We start from the raw sequence: 7,913 nt of genomic DNA, 5'->3' as shown, positions 1-7,913 counted from the left end.
TTTCTGGTTTTGTGTCATTTTTAAGAGAGGGGGAAGGTAAACCCTTTTCTCTGGAGAAATAAAGAAATTCTGTCCAGATGGGGTGGCTCATGCCTGTAATCCTAGCACTTTGGGAGGCCGAGGCAGGCAGATCACCTGAGATTGGGAGTTTGAGACCAGCCTGGCCAACACGGTGAAACTCCGTCTCTACTAAAAATACAAAAATTAGCCGGGCATGGTGGCGTGCACCTGTAATCCCAGCTACTCGGAAGCCTAAGGCAGGAGAATCACTTGAACCCTGGAGGTGAAGGTTGCAGTGAACCAAGATCACGCTATTGCACGCCAGCCTGGACGGCAAGAGTGAGACTCTGTCTCAAAAAAAAAAAAAAAAAAAAAAAAACAACAACAACAAAAAAAAAAACCTAAAGCTCTATATCCTTGGCCACACAGTTTCTATATCCACACAGAAACTGGCCAGGCATGGTGGCTCACACCTGTAATCCCAACACTTTGGGAGGCCAAGGCAGGCTGATTAGGAGGTCAAGAGATGGAGACCATCCTGGCCAACATGGTGAAGCCCCATCTCTACTAAAAATACAAAAAATTAACTGGGTGTGGTGGTGGGCGCCTGTAGTCCCAGCTACTTGGGAGGCTGAGGCAGGAGAATCACTGGAACCCGGGAGTCAGAGGTTGCAGTGAGCCGAGATCATGCCACTGCACTCCAGTTTGGTAACAGAGTGAGACTCTGTCTCAAAAAAAAAAAAGAAAAGAAAAAGAAAATTTGCTGTACTTACCATCTTTTTTCATTTAGTGCTTTCACGTAGATGTCTCCTCAGATAGACACAGGGATAAGATACTAATCTAATACACAATGATATGGGGGCCAATTAATCATTGCATTTTGTTTCAGAGTTGTGACTTCTTAGATAAAATATTCTATGTAAACACACAAAGTATATGATTAACTTTGCTCATTTTAGGGTCAAAGAGGAAACAAATCACTTTATTTCTTTTTTAAGTCTTCATTCCTTTCACACACATAAGAAACTGATGTACTTAGCAAGGTGTGTTCATTTAAGTCCAGAAGATTTCAGAGGTGGCCTTGAATCCTATTATGTAGATCCCAGTGTAACCATTATTCAGCAAAGCAGTATTGTCAAAAACATTTTTCAATTTATTATATCCAAACTTTAAAATGCTCTCATATTGATTTTAAGGCATTTCCAACTGCAACACAGAACAATAGATTTTCAATAGCTTCTGGTGAGAATTCATGAACAGTGTTTACATTTTTTCACTCAGACTTAGATGACCCTAATTTGCTTAGTCTAAGGTACCTAAGATGATGAGCTATTTTTCCAGATCCCTTTATTTAGTCAACATGTACTTACTGAACATTTACTGTGTGCCAAGTCCAGTGTGGAAAATACAGAAACACAGAGACAAATGATTCTTTCCCGTGCTTTTATTTCTTTTTTCTTTTTTTCTTTTTTTTTTTTAATCTTTTTTTTTTTTTTTGAGACAGAGTCTCACTCTGTCACCCAGGCTGGAGGGCAGTGGCGCGATCTTGGCCCACCTCCACCTCCTGAGTTGAAGCGATTCTTCTGCCTCAGACCCCCGAGTAGCTGGGATTACAGGCGCCCGTCACCACAGCTGGCTAATTTTTGTATTTTTACTAGAGACAAGGTTTCACCATGTGGGTCAGGCTGGTCTCAAACTCCTGACCTTGTGATCTGCCTGCCTCGGCCTCCCAAAGTGCTGGGATTATAGGCATGAGCCACCGCACCCAGCCCTCCGTTTTATCTCTATCTTTCATGTTAAATGGTTTGTTCAGATATCTGTTATTTCTTAGTTGTCTGTTAATATTTATTTATTTTTATTTTTATTTATTTATTTATTTATTTATGAGATGGAGTTTCACTCTTGTTGCCCAAGCTGGAGTGCAATGGCACGATCTCGGCTCACTGCAACCTCTGCCTCCCAGGTTCAAGTGATTCTCCTGCCTCAGCCTCCGGAGTAGCTGGGATTACATGCGCCCACCACCACGCCCAGCTAATTTTTGTATTTTTAGTAGAGACAAGGTTTCACCATGTTGGCCAGGCTGGTCTCGAACTCCTGACCTCAGGTGATCCACCCACCTCAGCCTCCCAAAGTTCTGGGATTACAGGTGTGAGCCACTGTGGCCTGCCATCTGTTAATATTTAATAATGAAGGACCAAAGAGTTGATTGGAAGCGCTGGACACATGTGTGGGTCTAGTCATCTGTGGGTTTCTCTGTGAATGATCTGGCTGGGCCATTTTATTGGAGAACTTGGGATTTTCCATATATTTAGTTATTTCTCTTGGACTGGTCCATTCCAAAGACTCTTTCAGCCTCCTGCCTTGATAAAGACTTGGTCTCCAGCACTCTGGGAACCAAGGGAAGAAGAGAAAAAATCTCAGCCTCCTAAACAATTTAAAGAGCCTTACCAGTTATCTTAAATTGCGCTAATGCTATAGTTTCTTTTTTGAGGCCTAACAAATACACTGTATTTTACATTATCAGAATGTAATTTACATTAATTACTATGTTAATGAGTACATAAAACATTCTTTTGCATAAAAAAGCTTAGCCTCCAATATGCATACATTCATTTAATCCTCCTAATTTTCTGTTTGGCATTCCTGCCCTCAACTGGGGCTGTTTTTTTTTTTGGAGACGGAGTCTCACTCTGTTGCCTAGGCTGGAGTGCAGTGGCGCAATCTCGGCTCGCTGCAACCTCCACACCTCCCAGGTTCAAGCGATTTCTCCTGCCTCAGCCTCCTGAATAGCTGGGACTACAGGCGCCTGCCACCACGCCTGGCTAATTTTTGTATTTTTAGTAGAGACGGGGTTTCATCATGTTGGCCAGGCTGGTCTTGAACTCCTGGCCTCATGTGATCCTCCTGACTTGGCCTCCCAAAGTGCTGGAATTACAGGCATGAGCCACCGTGCTAGAAACTGGGGCTTGTTTACTCTGTTTAGAAATACTGTATCTTTCCCCTCTCCAGAAAATAAGCCTATAAATCCTCACTTTTCCACTGGGTGGGGACTGATTATTCCCTATTCAAAGTGTGTTTTTGTTGGGGTTCGAAGAGAAGTGGGGAACTAAGGAATGAACAACTTAGACAAACTGTTAACAGTCTTTTGGGTTTTTTTTTTTGTTTAAATTTATTTATTGCAGAACACCTCAGAGACTTTATTATTCCAGCATGTGTTGTGAATCTTCTAGATTTGGCAGGCCCTCGTTTAACCATAGGGCCCTTTTCCTACAAGTGTGTCCGAGGAATTCATCTGAGAGAAATACTGCATTAGATGCTTAAAATAGGTGAAGATCTCTTGAAACTTTAGATAGGAAGAGGTGCCACCACTTGACTCCATGGCATGTCTTTGGAGGTTCCTGGGACAGTACTCAGGAGTTTGGACACTGTCATCTTTATTCATCCAATTTTGTCCTGGGCAAGATCTTGCTGGTTGAAACGAAGTGATTTGGGGGTTGTTTCCTTCATCAAAGAAGCTGTTGAATAGTTCTGAAGGCTAGATCTTTACCTAGAAGTCTATATGAGTTTCTATTCAATATCTATCTATTCCTACTGTTTCTTTGTAAACAAACTATAGCGATTAGACAAAAATTGGGCAGTACACCAAGTTCCAACTGGCAAGATTATGTGAGTGGATATATACATATACATATATACACATATATATATATATGTATATATAGTCATTCAAATGTCTTTGGGTACCAAATAGCATTAAGCTTTAACCTTCATATTTAAGAATATTACCATTTATATGACACCAAATGCCTTCATGGGGTGACATGCACTGAGAGGGTCAGATGGAATAAAGATTGCTGATTTACAAACCAAAATGAAACTTCTGAGTTTTCATGTAACAAACTCTTCCAATCATATATAGCTTTTATGGGATTTATTGTGCTTTTCTTCTTTTTATTTTTCTGAGACGAGGTCTCATTCTGTTGCTCAGGCTGGAGTGCAGTGGTGTGAATACAGCTCACTGCAATCTCAACCTCCTGGGCTCAAACGATCCTCCCACTCAGTCTCCAGGTAGCTGAGTCAACAAGCACGAGGCACGCACCAGCCTAATTTTTTTAGTTTTTATAGAGACAGGGTCTCCTGGGCCCAAGCAGTCCTCCTGCCTTGACTTCCCAAAGTGCTGGGATTACAGGCATGAGCCACCATATTTTTTGTCTTAATAGTCACTGTTAAAACAGTTACAAATTTCCAGGTTTTGTCACCTATAACTTCAGTATGCAATTTATAAAAAAAGTCTCCCATTGATTAGTTTCACACTGTAGTTAAGAATCTAACCAACGATGGAATTTGGTTAACTTCAAAGTAGGGACCAGATTTGGTAATAGAGAATAAAGCCCTTCTTTGTTACATTACAGCCCACGAGTTAATCCAAAAAGGTCTGGTGGGCTTAATTACAGATAGGAAAAGGAATTGAGCTAGATTTTTAAAAATATTTTTATGTAGGCAGGCCAGGTCATGTTTATCTAAGGATTCTCTAACTGGATGCCATGAAGTGACATGCTTAATGTGAGCTGCAATATAAGAATGAAATGACAACATGAAGCAGAACAAGATAACTTAGTAGTGGGGAGAATAAAAATTAACTGAAGATAGTTAACCCCAAAACATTACTCATTTGAAATCAAGTCACATAATTGCACTTGGAACCTGGTATATTGCTCAATTTTTGTCTAATTGCTGTAGCTTGTTTACAGATAAACAGTCAGAATATGTTTGAACCCAGATAGTCATTAAATGAGCATAACAATGATAAGCAATTAAATTATTTGCAACTTTGAAAAGTTGGTTAGGCATAGTTGCCTTTTGAAAATCATTTTCCCTTGAAAACTCACTAATACTGTTTAAAAATACACAAGGTATTACATGTTTGCTTGCATTATAATCACAGTTTCATGTTCACATACCTTATCGAAAATCCAACACCAACACTGTATCAACAGTGCAACATGAAGAGGAAATTTGGCAAACATTAGATGTATTCAATTGCTGCAGTGGCTTAAGTCAATTCACACAGAAATAGGAGGTAATTTTTTGACATCTCCTTATCAATCAATTAGAGCTGAAACACAAAAAGAATCTAAGAAGTTTCAGGGCAGGGGTGGACACAGTAGCTCACGCCTGTAATCACAAGTTGGGAAGCCAAGGTGGAGGGATCCCTTGATCCCAGGAGTTCAAGACCAGCCTGGGCAACATAGGGAGGCTCCCGTCTCCAGACACACACAAAATTAGCCAGGCATGATGACTCACACCTGTAGTCCCAGGTACTTGGGAGACTTAGATGGCAGGATTGCTTGAACCTGGGAGGTCAAGGCTGGAGTGAGCCATGGTCGTGCCATGCACTCCAGCCTGGGTGACAGAGCAAGACCCTGTCTCAAAAAGAAAAAGAAATAAAAGAGAAGAAAAGAAAGAAAAGAGAAAGGGAGGAAAGAGGGAAGGAAGGAAGGAAGGAAGGAAGGAAGGAAGGAAGGAAGCGAGGAAGGGAGGGAGGGAGGGAGGGAAAAAGCTGTGGCAAAGGAATGAAGTGTGTAATATTCTTGAGCTAGATATTACTCCAATGATTAGGAAGAGTGAGGAGTCAAATAATGAGGCTAAATAAACATGTTGCCAAAATACATAACTGCAGTTTTTTACTTCAGATCTGAGAACATTGGGGATCCCTCCCCCATACCATTTATTGTGGGAATATGTAATAGTGATACTGATTTCTCTTCACTTTTTTGGAGTGCAGTGGTGCGATCTCAGCTCACTGCAACCTCCACCGCCCAGGTTCAAGTGATTCTCCTGCCTCAGCCTCCCAAGTAGCTGGGATTACAGGTGCATGCCACCATGCCCAGCTAATTTTTGTATTTTTAGTAGAGATAGGGTTTTGTCATGTTGGCCAGGCTGGTCTCGAACTCCGACTTCAGGTAATCCACTTGCCTCAGCCTCCCAAAGTGCTGGGAATACAGGCGTCAGCCACCATGCCCGGCCTTTCTTCACTTTTTTTTAACTAACGCTTTTCTTTTAGTAGTTGTAGATTTACTGAAGTATTGCAGATAATAGAATTCCTCTAACCCCATTCCCAGTTTCCCAGGGGGAAACAGCTTACATTAGTATGATATTAACAGCTTACATTAGTATGATACATTTGTCACAATCAATGAATTAATATGGACACATTACAGCCAAAAAGGGCATGGTGGCTCACACCTATAATCCCAGGATTTTAGGAGGGGAAGATGGGTAGATCACTTGAGGTCAGGAGTTTGAGACCAGCCTGGCCAACATGGTATAAAACCCTGTCTCTACAAAAAATACAAAACTTGCCGGGCGCAGTGGCTCACTCCTGTAATCCCAGTACTTTGGGAGGCTGAGGCGGGCAGATCATGAGGTCAGGAGATCGAGACCATCCTGGCTAACACGGTGAAACCCCGTCTCTAATAAAAATACAAAAATTAGCCGGCCGTGGTGGCGGGCACCTGTAGTTCCAGCTACTCGGGAGGCTGAGGCAGGAGAATGGCGTGAACCCAGGAGGCGGAGCTTGCAGTGAGCCCAGATCGCGCCACTGCACTCCAGCCTGGACGACACAGCGAGACTCCATCTCAAAAAAAAAAAAAAAAATACAAAAATTAGCCGGGTGGCACACACTTGTAATCCCAGCTACTTCGACGGGCAGGCAGGGAGGTGCTGAGGTGAAAGTATCATTTGAACCCAGGAGGCAGAGGTTGCAGTGAGCCAAGATCACGCCACTGCATTCCAGCCTGGGCTACAGAGCGAGACTCCATCTCAAAAAAAAAAAAAAAAAAAAAAAAAAGATACATTAGTGAAATTCTATACTTTATTCAAGTTTCCTCCATTCTCCCCCAGTGCCCTCTCTCTGTTCTAGAATCCCATCCACATGCCACATGACATTGTATCGTCATGTCTCTTGACTTTGACAATCTGTCAGACTTTGTGTTTGATGGCCTGATAGTTTGAGGAATACTTATCAGGTATTTTGTAGAATATCCCTCAATTGCAGTTTGCCTGATGTGTTTCTCATGATCACGCTGGGGTACATGTTTTCAGAAGGAGAAGCAAAGTTCCATTTTCATCACATCATATCAAGGGTACACACTATCAGCGCGACTTATCACTGCTGAGGTGGACCTTGATCAACTGGTTGAGGTGGTGTGCGCAGACTTACCCACTGTAAAGCTACTCTTCCTCCTCTCCTCCTTTCCACAAGGTAATCTCTGGAAGGAAGTCACTATATGTAGCCCACACTGAAGAGTAGACAGTTTTCTTCCACTCTTTGAGGATGAGGTATCTAAAAAACTTACTTGGAATCATTCGGCACAGATCTCTCTCTTCTGTTTATGCAACCATTTATATCAGTACAGACAAAGGGATAGTTTATACTGTATTATAATGCAATCCTGCTTTACTTTGTTGCTGACATACCCCGATTATTGTAGGGTTCTTTTTTTTTTTTTTTTTTTTTTTTTTTTTTTTTGAGAGGAAGTCTCACTCTTGTCCCCCAGGCTGGAGTGCAATGGCACAATCTTGGCTCACTGCAACCTCTGCCTCCTGGGTTCAAGCGATTCTCCTGCCTCAGCCTCCCGAGTAGCTGGGATTACAGACACCTGCCACCACGCCCGGCTACTTTTTGTATTTTTAGTAGAGACGGGGTTTCACCATGTTGGCCAGGCTAGTCTTGAACTCCTGACCTCAGGTGATCTGCCCACCTCAGCCTCCCAAAGTGCTGGGATTACAGGCATGAACCACCCGCGCTCGGCCGGGTTTTTTCATCGCTTCCTATATTCCTTCTGATATACCACTTTCTCACACTACAGGATGCTCCGGACTTGCATGTTTCCCACTCCAGTCTTAGAATC

This window comes from Gorilla gorilla, chromosome 14 (assembly GCF_029281585.2).
Source record: "Gorilla gorilla gorilla isolate KB3781 chromosome 14, NHGRI_mGorGor1-v2.1_pri, whole genome shotgun sequence".
NCBI classification, from domain to species: Eukaryota; Metazoa; Chordata; class Mammalia; order Primates; family Hominidae; genus Gorilla; species Gorilla gorilla.
This window is presented reverse-complemented; position numbering follows the sequence as displayed.